This window comes from Myotis davidii, unplaced genomic scaffold (genome assembly GCF_000327345.1).
Source record: "Myotis davidii unplaced genomic scaffold, ASM32734v1 scaffold98, whole genome shotgun sequence".
NCBI classification, from domain to species: domain Eukaryota; kingdom Metazoa; phylum Chordata; class Mammalia; order Chiroptera; family Vespertilionidae; genus Myotis; species Myotis davidii.
In genome coordinates, this window is record NW_006294654.1 from 83,293 (window position 1) to 97,219 (window position 13,927).

Sequence of the window (13,927 nt, forward strand, 5' to 3'; positions counted from 1 at the left end):
GATCAGGTGGCTAAGCACAGATAATGACGAGTTGCAAAACACTTGGGAAAAGTCATTTTGAAAAAGGAGAAATGGCCACTGAATAATAGAATTGTGAAAAGTCACTCAGATTATAAGGATCAGTGGTTTGGGTTTTTGGTTTTTTTAAGTAATTTATTTCTTATATTTTTGGTTAATCCTCACCCAAGGATATTTCCCCACTGATTTTTAGAGAGAGTGGAAGGGAGGGGAAGAGACAAAAACACTAACGTGTGCCGGGACCGAGGCACATGCCCCAGACCGGGATCCAACCTGGGACCCTTCAGTCCACAGGCTGACACGCTATCCACTGAGCAAACCAGCCAGGGCTAAAGTGAATCTCAGGCAGGTTCCTTTTCTGTAACACAGAAAAAAACCAGAAAGCTTCTCACTCACCATCACAGCCTCATGCTGATGTCTCCACAACCCACAGGCCGGTGGGATTCCGGGCTCCGAGGAACGACCTTTGTGAACCTCTGGGGTGCAGCCTCTGCCTAACATAGTGAAGGCCACGGCCTCCCAGACGAGAGATGGAAATGGCGTTGACTTTTGAACACCACAGGTTTGAAGTGCGCGGGTCCACCTATCCCCTGACTTTCCCCCCGGTAACTCCTGTCCACCAGTTGCAGCCGTGGGTTTCGCACCTGCAGATTCAACGAACCTGTAGATAGAAAACAGTATTTTTGCATTCCCAAGCACAGATTCCCAACCTCCGCAGAAAATACTGTTTTCAGGTCCGTGGTTGGTTGAATTTGCCGATGCCAAGGGCCAGCTATAGTTAAGTTTTTGGGGGAGTTGAAAGTTATACTCGGATTTTCGACTGGGGTGGTGTTGCTGGCCCTAACCCCCAAGTTGGCCAGGGCTGGCTGTGCAGCCACTCTCCTCATTAGTGCTCGCAAACCTACAGAAGGACAAAATAAATGGCAGCAGCCTTTGAAATCTTACCATATGCCTGGCCCTCGACTAAATTCTGCGCATTCTCTGATGGAGTCTCCAGAACAACCCTGTGAAGCAGACACCATTTTCCTTCCCATTTTACAAATGAGGAAACTGAGGCTTAGAGGGGATAAACGTCGTGGGAAGAGACTCCATCCTCTATTGCCTCTCATTATGTTGTTTCCCTGGAGAAAACGTTTTGTCTCTTTCTGGCTCTTAACACCACACATGTCATCTAGCATTTGTGTCAATTCTAGATGTGAATAGAGTTTTGGCTGCAATACACATTGACTTCTGTCGAGACCTATGGTTTAGAAGAAAGAGAAAGAGTTTGAATTAAGATAGAAAGTTCTTTCATGGGTGTAACAAGTTAAGTGAGAATACTGTCTTAGGCACAAGATGAGGTTCTATTTTTCTCCTGTGTTGCCAACTCTGGAGAGAAATAGAACCTCCTGATTTATTCTTTTCCTCCTTATTTATTCTTTTCAGATTTAGCACAGCTTACTGAATCAAAGGGGAGGGGAAAAGTTGACATACTGCAACAAACAAAATACCCCACCTTAAAATCTGAAATTCAGATGGGAGAATTACTCTGCAAAGCAAAATGGCATTTGGGCCCATTAAAAAAACACACACCCACAACTTAGCTCATTGTGGAAACTTTTAAGTGATCTCCAGCAGAAAGAGAAGGGGGGAAAAAAACAAATGAATCAGAACATTCTTATTTTTTTTCCGTTTCAACAGCGTCAGAGGAAGAAGTGAAAAATATTTGATTCACCAGCAGGAGCAGATAACCATTTTCACATTAGTCACCAACAAAGCCATCATTCATTTGGTTCTGACAGCTATGGGCTTATAAAAGTAATATTTTAGAGAGCTCTGAAAATTCTGCCCAGTGAGGAGCTAGCCTCCCTTAGAGATAGAAAGATGGGAAAATGGAGCAGCTGACAGCGGGCAGTTCGTGCTGGTTTTAATGGTGTCGTCTCATTCCCGTCCGTTTGCAAGAGCTCTTTGTATGTTAGAAACTAACACTGAACTTGGCTTTGGCATGACAACAGTTTTTAACCACATTGCTTTGTCAGTGGATTTTTACCCGGCACGTTTTCCAAATACGGGTTTTTCATTTGTTTATGTTCAAATATGTCTTTTTAAAAGTAGCTTTTGGGATTCCCGTCTCAGTTAAGATGGTATTTCTCATCTCTGCATTATACATGCCCTAGGTTTTTACACACTCTAAAAAAATTTGCCTCTGAGCCTTCATTCTTTATGCAATTTATACCACTTTGTATTTTGCGAGATGTATATACTTTCATTTTCTTTTTGGGACTTGATAGTTATGTTAGCATTATTTATTAAATAACCTATTCTTATCTCCTTGAGTTGAAATAGCACTTTTGTATAGTGTTAAGTTCCCCCTGTATACTGATATATCTTTCTGGATTCTCTGTTCTATTCCACAAATCTATTTTATTTCTCTACTGTACTATATTTATTTTTTCTATATTGATTTTATTATAATGCCTTTTAATGTGTCCTCCCTTAGTATTTCTCTTCTTCATACATTCTTGGCCATTTATTTTTCTATAACAATTTAAAATATCCTATTTGATGGTAGACTGAATAATACTCCTTCCCCCCAAAAAATTTATGTCCACTTCCTAGTCCCTGAAATCTGTGAATGTTACCTTATACGGCAAAGGGAACTTTGTACATGTGGTTAAGTTAATGATTTTGAGATGGGGAGTTTAGCCTGAGTTATCCCGTGGGTACAATGTAATCACAAAAGTCCTTACAAGAGGAACACAAGAGGAATCAGAGTTGGAAGAGAAGGTGATGTGATGACAGCAGCAGACCTGAGTGATGCGCTTTGAAGAGGGGCCACAGCCAAGGAATACAGGTGGCCATGGGAAGCTGAAAAAAGCAAGACAGTGAATTCTCCCCTCAAAGCCTCCAGGAAAAACCACCCTTGCTGACACCTTCACCTTTAGCCCTGTGAAACTCATATTGGACTTTTGACCTCCAGAACTGTAAGACAATGATTTGCATTGTTTTAAGATACTAAATTTGTGATAATTTGTTATAGCAGCAATAAAGCAATGTTGCAATAGAAATCACATTAAATTCATATATTAATTTTGTGAAAACTGACATTTCCATGGCATTAGTTTTCCCACTCTAGAATATAGTCTCTCTTTTCATTTGTCCAAATCCTGTTTTATTTTCTTCAATAAATTATGTACATTTTGTATATTTTTATAACTATAATATATAATCATATAATGTCATATTATATACTACAAATATATATGTACATATATATATTCATATGGATTTGTTTTTTTCGTAATAAACTTATCCTGAAATATTTTATATTTTGCCATCATTGTGAATAAAATATTTTTCCATGTTTCTATTTCTACATAATTATTGTTTGGATTCAGAGAATATTTATTGTTTGTCCACTCATGTTACAAATTTTCTTACTACCTATACTTGGTTTTTGTTTTGTTTGTTTTCTGCTTTTTTTCTTTTCTTGGTTAATGATCACTTTATTAGCAAAAACAGAGTTCTATTCCTATTTTCAAATGTTAGGTCAAATATTTACTTAAAAATTTTAAAAAAATATGTTTTTAATGACTTTTTGAAAGGAAGGGAGAGGGATACAGAGATAGAAACATCAATGAGAGAGAAACATCATCAATGGGCTGCCTCCTGTAGGCCCTCACTGGGGACTGAGCCTGCAACCCAGGCCAGTGGAACCCGTGACGGCGGGGCTCAATTATGTACTTTTGTTTTGTTAATTAATTTGGGATTTCTTTTAAGTCAATGTTTAGTCATAATGATGATGGTGAATAACCCTGTGTAGTTTCTGATTAATTAAAATTATTTATAGCATTTTGTATTTTTAAAAATTTATTTATTTATTTATATTTTTTGATTAATCCTCACCAGAGGATATTTTTCCATTGATTTTTTTAGGAAGAGTGGAAGAGAGAAGGACAGACAGAGAAAAACATTGATGTGAGAGAAACACATTGATCAACTGCCTCCTGCTCGCGCCCCGACCAGGGCCTGGGCCGGGGAGGAGTCTGCAACCAAGGTATGTGCCCTTTGACCTGAATCGAACCCGGGACCCTTTGGTCCACAGGCCCATGTGCTCCACTGAGCCAAACAGGCTAGGGCTATAGCAGTTTGTGTTTTAGGATATTTTTCTACCACTGGTTTGGTAAATCACCTTTATTATATAGATAGATATAGATACAGATATAGATATAGATTAAATAATATTTTAAATTCTTATTTTACTCACTAGGAATGGCTGCCTATTTACTAAAGAAGTTTTAAACACCTAAGGATACGATCTGTGGTTTTTCTCTTTCAGAGGACTGATGTAATAGATTGTGTTGTGATACTTCCTGGTACTGAACCACCCTTGACTTCATGGAATAAGTCATGGTCTGTTTTTTTGGATACATGAATGGATTCTACTTGTCAGTGTCTTAGCTAGATTTCTTAAAGCTATATTCATAAGATTGTCTATAATTTTAAAGTTTGTCTTTCTTTTATCAGCTTAGATTAAGTTTGTTTTGACTTTATAAAATGAATTAGGTTTTCCCCCATCCTTTTCTATAGCTTGTAATTGTTTAAATAAAAGTACATTAGTCCCCCCACTTACCCAAGGTTTTGCTTTCTGCAGTTTCTGTTACCTGGGGTCAACTGCGGTCCAAAAATATTAAGTGAGAAATTCCAGAAAAAAACATTCCTGTTTTATATTGCACACCATTCTGAGTATTGTGATGGAATCTCACACCGTCTAGCTCCGCCCACCCAGGATGTGAGTCCAGCGTCTCCACACTCTGTACGGCCTTAGTCACATAGTAGCCCTCTCGGGTGTCAGATCAACTGTCCTTGTGCTCAAGTAACACACTGCTTGTGTTCAAGTGACCCTTATTTCACTTAATAATGGCCCCAGATAACTTTCATTACAGTATATTGTTATAATTATCCTATTTTATTGTTAGTTATGGTTGTTACTGTCTTACTATGCCTAATTTCTAAATCAAACTTTATCATATGTTTGTATGTCTAGGAAAAAAAGCATATATTTCAGTATTATCCACAGTTTCAGGCATCTACTGAGGGTCTTGGAGTATATCCACCCCTGTGGATCTGTGGATAAGAGGAGACTACTGTAATATGATCAGTCCTTTAAAGGTAAATAAAATTCAGCTAGAAATTCATGCCTGGTGAATTTTCAAACATTTCTATTTACTTCCTCCTTCCCACCTTTAAACACCTAGATTTTTCTGATATCACTTAGTGTTTTAATTCTAGATTGTTATTTGAAATATTCTTATAATATAAATCTTCAATTTTCCCCCCCAACCTATTTTTTATTGTTTTCAGAGAGGAAGGGAGAGGGAGATAAAAACATCAACGATGAAAGAGTATCATTGATCTATTGCCTCCTGCATGCCCCACACTGGGGATAGAGCCGATGACCCAGGCATGTGCCCTGACCAAGAATCGAACTGTGACCTCCTGGTTCATAGGTAGATAAATGCTACACCACTGAGCCACGCCAGCCAGGCTAAATCTTCCATCTCAAGATTCCTCATTTAACTTACCTTATCTATCTGTAGTCAGAATCTTTCTGTCTATGCACTATCTATACATGTATAAAAATTAATTCTTATCAATGATTCCTCTTTTTTCATCTTTTCCCATATTTAGATTTATATTCTAACTTATTTGATATTTGATTAGTCTTTTTGTGAGTATTTTCCTCAAAAGGAATACATCATAGATATACTCTCTGAAATCTTGCATATCCTCCCTCATAAATACCTCCTTTTACTCTCACAAACTAATGAAATGATGCCTGGGTATGGAATTGCTTTCGGTATTACGTAATGATGTTTCACTGCTTTCTGGCTTCCAGTGCTGTGGTCTGAGGCGATGCCTGTGGTCTGATGCGATTCTTTTCCCATCGTAGATAACTTATTCATTCTGTCTGAACATTTACAAGATCTCTTTATTTTTTTTAAATATATTTTATTGATTTTATTGGGATAGGGCTAAGCATGTGTTTTTTCCCAACAGTACTGCTTTTTCCTGATGACTATGACATTGAGCACATCTTCATGTGTGTATGGCTATTTGTCTTATTGGAGAAATGTTTATTCAAATGGCACGCCTACTTTTTAATTGGGTTGTTTGCCTCTTTATTGTGGCTATTGATTGTCATGAGCTTTTGTTGCTTCTTTGAATTCGTGGCTCTCAGCATTTTCCGGATTTCTTTCATCAATGATCTCAGCCTTTATAAAGGACATGCACAGCAAACAATGAGGTTGCACGTAGGTAAGAGTTAAAAATTATGATCGCCAAACAAATACATTCTTTGTGTTCTACCAGCAGGTGGGGAAAGGAATGAGGGAAGATATCTGAGGTTGAGAAGTGAGGACAAAAAAGCCGAGGAGGCCGAGAGAAGGCAGCCCGGGAGACAGGAGGAGCATCTGCTCCAGAAAGAGGGAAGTTTCTAGACTGCCAGAGGAGAGCTGTCTTTTTTGTGGTTTCTTCTCACAGAATCTAGAAGAGACATTTGAGAGTTTTGAGTTCTCCTGTCTTCTTTTAGAACCAGGCCTAAACAGTATGTATCAGAGTAATGCTAGCTGCTGTCACAAAGACAAGGTAAGTAATCACTCAAGCACAATATAAGCTTTCTCATTCGTGAACAATTCAAGATGGGGTTGCTGGCTGTCAGGGAAAGGTTGCCCTGTAGGATTTGATCAAGTGGTGTCTCTGCCATTTAAAAAATATTCCTTCTAAAGCCACACTGAGGTGGCGTGTTGCCATGTCAGTGAGCCTAAAGGAGAGAGAACCTGGGGAGTTGGGCATGGGCAGTGGCACACGTGGCTTCTGCTCACACCCTACTGCCAGCACCCAGGTCACCTCGCTGTGTGCTGAGGAAGAAAAGGCAAGCAATTTTGTTAAACAGCTGGCTGATTCTGCCACACTGACCACTGAAAAAGACACCTACCAAAGCTTTCCTCGAGCAGCTCTTTAGGAGCAGCCAATAACTGTAATTATGACAATGCTTTCAAAACACAGAAAAGTGACACCTGGCTGGTGTCGCTCAGTGGTTGAGCATGGACCATGAACCAGGGGGTTACAGTTCGATTCCCAGTCAGGGCACATACCTGGGCATTGGGCTCCATCCACATTGTGGGGCGTGCAGGAGGCAAACATGAAAGAGTGCTTATAATTCAAACAGGCATTTGCTGAATATATAAAATGTACAATGTCCTGTACTAAGTGCTTTACATCCATTATCTTACTCAGTCCCCTCATAAACCCCAAGACAAGGGAATAAATTGACCCTGTTTGATGCAGGAGAAAAGTGAGGCTGATAACAGCTTAGGAAATAACTCAAAGTCCCTGAAACGGCAGGGGCCAGATGTAGAATTTGGCTTGTCAACTTTCAAGCCTGTGTGTAACCTCTATGCTCCACTCAGAAAACAACTGCATGCTGGGGTTATAGCTGTTTAAAAAGGAGGCACATAAAAAACTCAGAGGAGCACATACAGCTCATACTAGTCATTGTGGCGGCTAGTGCACTCTTTGTCTTCCTGTTGTCCAAAACTGTGTTAGAAGAAAGTTTTTCCGAGTTCAAAGCTTTTCATTGGGCTGCCATTCTTCTTTAAATGAAAGGAAGAGACTTATTTTACCAATTAAAAGGTGGTATTTGTACAAACAAGAAAAACACCTTCTGGATAATAATGGGATGGGGAATGTGACCCTTTCCTTTTCCTGGAACTTGCTTTTGCAAAGTCTCTCTGGGGCTTGTCTGTGGTTATGGAATTTATAAAAGCCTTTTGGTTGCCTTGTTTGGAATGGGTGTGGCTTTACCTTGTTGTCCACCTGAAGGGGTAACTTCCTGCAAAGAGCATTCGGTTTGCTGGGAAAGGGATCCATGTGGGATTCATATCATTTAACGTTTTCCTGCCACCATTGCAGCCTCTGATGTAGTCTTTTTTCTTTCTTTTCTGTTGCTATTGTACTTCTTAAAACTGACAACTAGTTTTGTTTTACAATGAATTTTATCTTGAACAACCTCAATCTTACAGAAACTGCAAAAAACAGTACAAAATTGATAGTACATTGACTACACGATACAGTATCCCCACCCCTCCCCATAAGTCAGCGGGTATTTCCTCAAAGTAAGGACAATACACTCATTAACATCTACAAATTCACATAATTACATTTCAACTGTCTACTCCTAGGACCCCATTCAAGTTTTAGCACTCGTCCAAGGAGTCCATTGCAGCAAAAGGATCCACTTTAGCATCCCTTGTTACATTTAATTGTCAATCACTTTAGTCTCCCCGAGTTCGCAACAGTTGGATCATCAGTCTTCCCTTGACTTTTTGGACTTCGATACTTTTGAAGATTACAAACCTATTATTTTATAGACATCACTCACTTTGGGTTTACCTAATATAAGATTTAATTTATGCTTCTTTAACAGGAAGTGATGCTTTATTCTTCTTGTTGCATCCTATCAGGAGTACATGACTTCAACTTTTCACATTACTGATGATGCTCACTTTGATAACTTCATTATGGTGGTATCTGCCACCTTCCACTAGGACATTACTCTTCTCCCTGCTGTAACTAATACATATTTTGTGGGGGAGAGCCTATGTAAATATCCCATTCTCTCTTAAAACTTTCAATTTATCCATACATTTATGTGGCTAAGGACTCATGGTTTTCAATTTTATTGAAGAAGTTATATCCATTATAATGACAGCTTATTCTGATGTGGAATCTGGCTTCTGTGTTCATTTGCTATGTCCCTATCAATCCCTTGCTTCATCACAAAGTCCATCCTGTGTATTCCCTGCCTCAGCCTTGTAATCAGCCATTTTCCCAAGAAATGCAGAATGGTATCAAGAATATGGAATCTGGGCTGTGTTGATTGCTATTAGAGTTCCTCTCAGCAGACAACATTGTGGTATATATATAAGTATATAGCTATATACGAATTTACAGAGCATATACATATGTAAATACTTACATACGTACATTTTCATCTATATTTATTTTTATATCTATCTATATATGTTGAAAACCATGAGTTCACCCCAAATATATCCAATGCCTTTTCAACACCACAACATTTATTCTTGTTTTCTCCTTTTCCACATTTGTAATGCCTAACTCCAACAGTAAGAAATTTGGCTCCCAATCTCCTTGTTTGCTCAATTGTCAAGTATGTAACCAATCTCTAGTCATGGCCACTACCCCTGTCCCCTGCGTATGTACTTCTCACCCTGCCCTGGCCCTGACCTGACATCACCACCATGTGGAAGATGTTCTCACCCTGCTTAGACTCTGGCACCTTCTCCTGCATGGATGCCCTCCTCATCCTACTGGGGTGTGGTTTTCCCCGCATAGAACCAGCAATCTGTGCAGTTGCCCTTTATGATCTCTTGCACTTTGACCCCCTCAAGAGCCCCTCCTGCTGTGGCAATGCCATCCTCACCTGTATCTCCCACTCAATCCTTCTCCCCACATCAATTCTAAGCTCCTGTTTTTGTGTGTGTCCTGAAGAGGAGCAGAATTTGTCACTCTAAAATACGTCTCTTTGACATGAGGATTGATTACCTTAGGCTGGCGAAGCCACCCTAAATCATCACCATGGCACACCCAAGTCAACACCTAAGGTTTTGTGCTTCCGATGGCCTGCTTTGGAGGCCATCTCTGAGCACAGAGTTAAAGATCAAAAGCATTAGTGGACAGGGCACCAGGCTAGGAGGCAGGGGGCCTGGCATCCAGTCCTGGCCCTGCACTTTGCCAGCGGTGTGAAGCCTGTTGTTCTACCTCTAGTCCTGTGTATGAATGGGATGATGAGTGAGTAAAATAAGTAAATGTGATAAGAGCTCCTTTATAAAATAGAGATAGTTGTTATGAAGATGAAGTGAGGAAAGGCCTTCTGAAATGCTTTGAAAACTACAAAACCTATGCAAATATGACATTTTTATAAGAAACATATTTTGTCAGGAAATATTAATGGGATAAAAAATGTTGGTAGGACAATCCTAACTTCATTATGGCTTACGAAGTTGATGTGACTAAAATATAGCCAATACACAGAGCTGCACATGTGTCCTGGGAAAGTCAAATGTGGGTGCCAGGCGGGGGTGGGGCACACGTGCTGGATCTCGCTGAAACCAGAAGCCTGTACGTGTATGGGAAGCACTTCGAAGAACTTCTGATTTAATTCAATTTGCCAATGTATGGATCGTTTTACGATGTAAACTTTGCAAGAGCGAGATTCTTCCTTCAATGATACCCCCGTTACCAACTTTACTTCTCTTAGTCTCCTCTGTAGAAACTTCCTCTAAGTACTGACACCAAGGTAGCAGCTTCTAGGACTTCCCTTTTCAGTACTGTCCACTGTCCAGATATGTGTGTTATCTACTTGAATTATCCCCTACTTCAACAAAAGGAATCTCTGAGTCTGAAAATTCCTTGTTTCTCAAGGCTTCTTAAATTTAAGAGACTTTCTTTTATTTTTGTTTGTTTAATATATTTTTTATTGTTGATAGTATTACAGATATCTCCCATTCACCACCCTATTGCCCGTGTCCATGGGCCATGCATATAGGTATATAATGTCTTTGGCTTATCTCTAAGAAGCTTTCTTATATATTATGAATAAAATCTCATCTTGGCATTTTTAATAGATTGGCATTTTTAAGAGATTCTAATAGATATTTAGATTGCTTTTCACTTACTCTTGGATGCTAGAATAATTACTTAATAAGCTCATTCAAACCAAAGAAGTCCGTGAGGCCACCAGCCCGATATGGATTACACATAAAGATTGGACTCTAATGTTGTTCTCCATCGGAGAGACTTAGGCTTCATTTTTGAAAGACTTCAGGAAAAAAAATGCAGCACCTTTTCAAAAGAAAAAGGAGGTTGAAAGTTGGGGAAGGCAGAGTTAAGAAATCCCCACGCTAGAGAAAGCTAAAGGCAGTGTGAACATTGCAAGGAAGTGGTCAGTTCTAGCAGACAGTGGGGCAATGAGGTCGAAAGGAGTTAGAAACCACTGACTCATGGCTTCCTCTTGCATGTGGCTTGCTCTGAGGGCCTTCGCAAATTCCCCAGTACTTCTGGGGCAGGTGGTGACAGCCAGGGCTTTCTCAGCCCACTGGTACCTGGGAGATACAAGGCAGATAACAGAGCTGGGCTAATGAGTGGGAGGAAGAACAGGCTCCCTGCAGCAAGCATGTCAAATTCCAAGGCTAACACGGGCCAAATAAACAAGGTTTAAGTTCACGTGGGCCGCAAAAAAACACAAAAGCTTCAATATTCATAGAAACGTAGGTTTATTTCCATAGGGACATGCTGAATACAAAGGGCTGAATAAATGAGTAAATCGTTAACATAAAATAATAGGACATTTTAATAAAAATTAATATTTTTCTTGAACATTAAACTATCAGACACTGAATAACTGCACAAATTAATAAGCATAATGCAAATAAACCTATTTTTTCTTGTTCTCCGAAAGTGAAATATTTCCTGTTGTGCCCACCAAACAAGTCAGTACTAAATTAATGATGTGGCAATTGGCTGCTAAACTATTCACTGCTAGTATTAGTGGAGAGAGATGGTGCACCTGCACTTAAGGCGCAGGAGGGAAATGAATATAACACGATTATAGTAATCAGTCATTAGCAAATGTTGTAGTTCATTATTAATAATTATGTATAACAGAATAGTGTAAAAATTAAGTTATGAAATTTTATGAAAACGTTTCTTACATACCGTTATATTGGCTGGGCCACAGAAATATTGGTTGTGGGCTGTGCGTCTGACATGCTTGCCCTATAGGGTGACCCACAGGGCATCACCGTGTAGCAAGGTTGTTGTTTTTAGAAATGAAAATCTCTATTTATGCCTGCTTCTGCATGGAAGTAATATTGTGCCGCAATAATACTAAACACACACACACAAAAATGCATGCATGTGTGTGCATCACTAAACAGAAAGTTACAGTACTGGGCGAGGCTGTAAAGTTAAAACCCGGCAACACTTTGAACACACAGAAGGTGCCACTCACCCAGTCAGGTGCTGGGACAGAGACTAAATCCAGCCCCTATTATCTAAGGAGGCACAGGCTAAGGGAGAAGTCAGGTAAGAGGGAAAATCCTTATTGTGCAGCGGGAAAGTGTGCACAGCAGGCAAAGGTGCCCAAGCAACCCTACAGAGGCAGGGAGGAGGGACGAGAGGAAATATTTGCCGAGGGCCATCCAAGAGCAGAAGGAAGGGCATCTCAGCAAAAAGAGTGGAGAAGGGGTCACATGCAGGAAACCAAAACTATCCAGAGATGGCTGGAGTGAAGGGTGTGAAGGGGAAAGTGTGCAGGAATGAGGCTGGAGGAAAGCATGGGCCTCGCTTATGCCAAGGAGATGGGATGATTTTCGGTTTCAGTTAGAACACCTTTGTTATAAGCTACATAAATTGCCTGGCTAAGTGATCAAAAAGGATATTTTTGCTGGGAGAATATAGTGCAGTTCAGAAGATTCAAGAGAAGCCAGAGAATTAGATTTAGAATGCATGAGGAAGCTGAAGGAAGCCACGGAAGCAGGAATTTCACATCAGTCTCGTCCTGGCTGCTGGAAAACTCTGTTTCTTCCTTCTATACTGACACATTTAGCGCAACATGCACAGTCCCAGGCAGAACTTGGATTGGATGAGCCCTGTCCTGTCTGAGAGCAGGAAGAGGAGGGATCTTGAGCAAGGATCCTCCAGAGATACTTGGACTCTCTTCCTGGGAGAGCCAGCACCTGGTTGAATAAAACTGGATTATGGCCATGGTCAGCACTTATGAAGAGACAGTTCTCAGACTCAGGGAAAGGCATCAGGAGTATTGGGCTGAAAGGCCCCTTGTCCATCTGCTAAGGGTTTCTCAACCTCGGCACTACTGACATTTGGGGTAGGATAATGTTTTGTGTGGAGAGCTTCCTGTGCATTATAAGATGTTTGGCAGCATCCTGATCTCTACCAAGTTGATGCCAGTGGAGTGCTCCCTCTCCCTTCCCCATAGCCTGGAATCGGGGGCAAAATCACCCCACATTGGGAATTGTAGGGCTGGCTTATATCGAGGGGTCCTCTGAATGCTCAGCATTCCTGGTTTGGTCTAGGTAACCATTCCCTCAAGGACTTGGTTGGCCTTGAGGTATACTCAATTTAGTACTCTGCTTCCTGAGTAGATCCTCTACTATTACACAAAATATCTTAACAGACATTTAAATATGACAGGTTCTAAACATCCTCAAGTTCAGGTAAAACTTGCCTCTCAGGTGGTCTGGACACTCAAAGGTGAATACCTGACTAGATGATTGAATAAATGAATGCCAAAGAGAGAAAGATATATGTAATTTTATTCTGTCTGCCCAGTGGCTTAGTAGTTCTTCCTTTCTGCTCCACCCCAACCCAATGTCCGTTCTTTTTTTTCCCATTCTTCCTTTGTGATTTCGTTTGAGGCATCACCTCCTCCTCTTCCACAGATCATACAGTCATAGTGGGACTGTAAACCAGGTCCTGCTCTCCTACTAAGGAAGCCCAAGGTCCCTGGTGTGTGTGTGTGTGTGTGTGTGTGTGTGTGTGTGTGTGTGTGTGTGTGTGGTTTTTTGGTCTCCTCCTCCTCCTCCTTCTTCTTCTTTTATTGCCATACTAGTGGCATGCCACTGAAGCTTAACCAGCTAGAATTTTTCTCTAGTACTTTGAGTGCTCAAAGGGCAAAGAAAAGAAAAGGCAAGGAGGGGTAGGGAAGAGGAATGCATAATTGTGGAAGGTTTGCTTCCAGAGGGATTTAGGCAGCATCTTCTCCATCGTCCTCACTGCCTTGAAGAGGCAGATGGTGCCAGCATCCTGAGGTGACTTTCCCAAT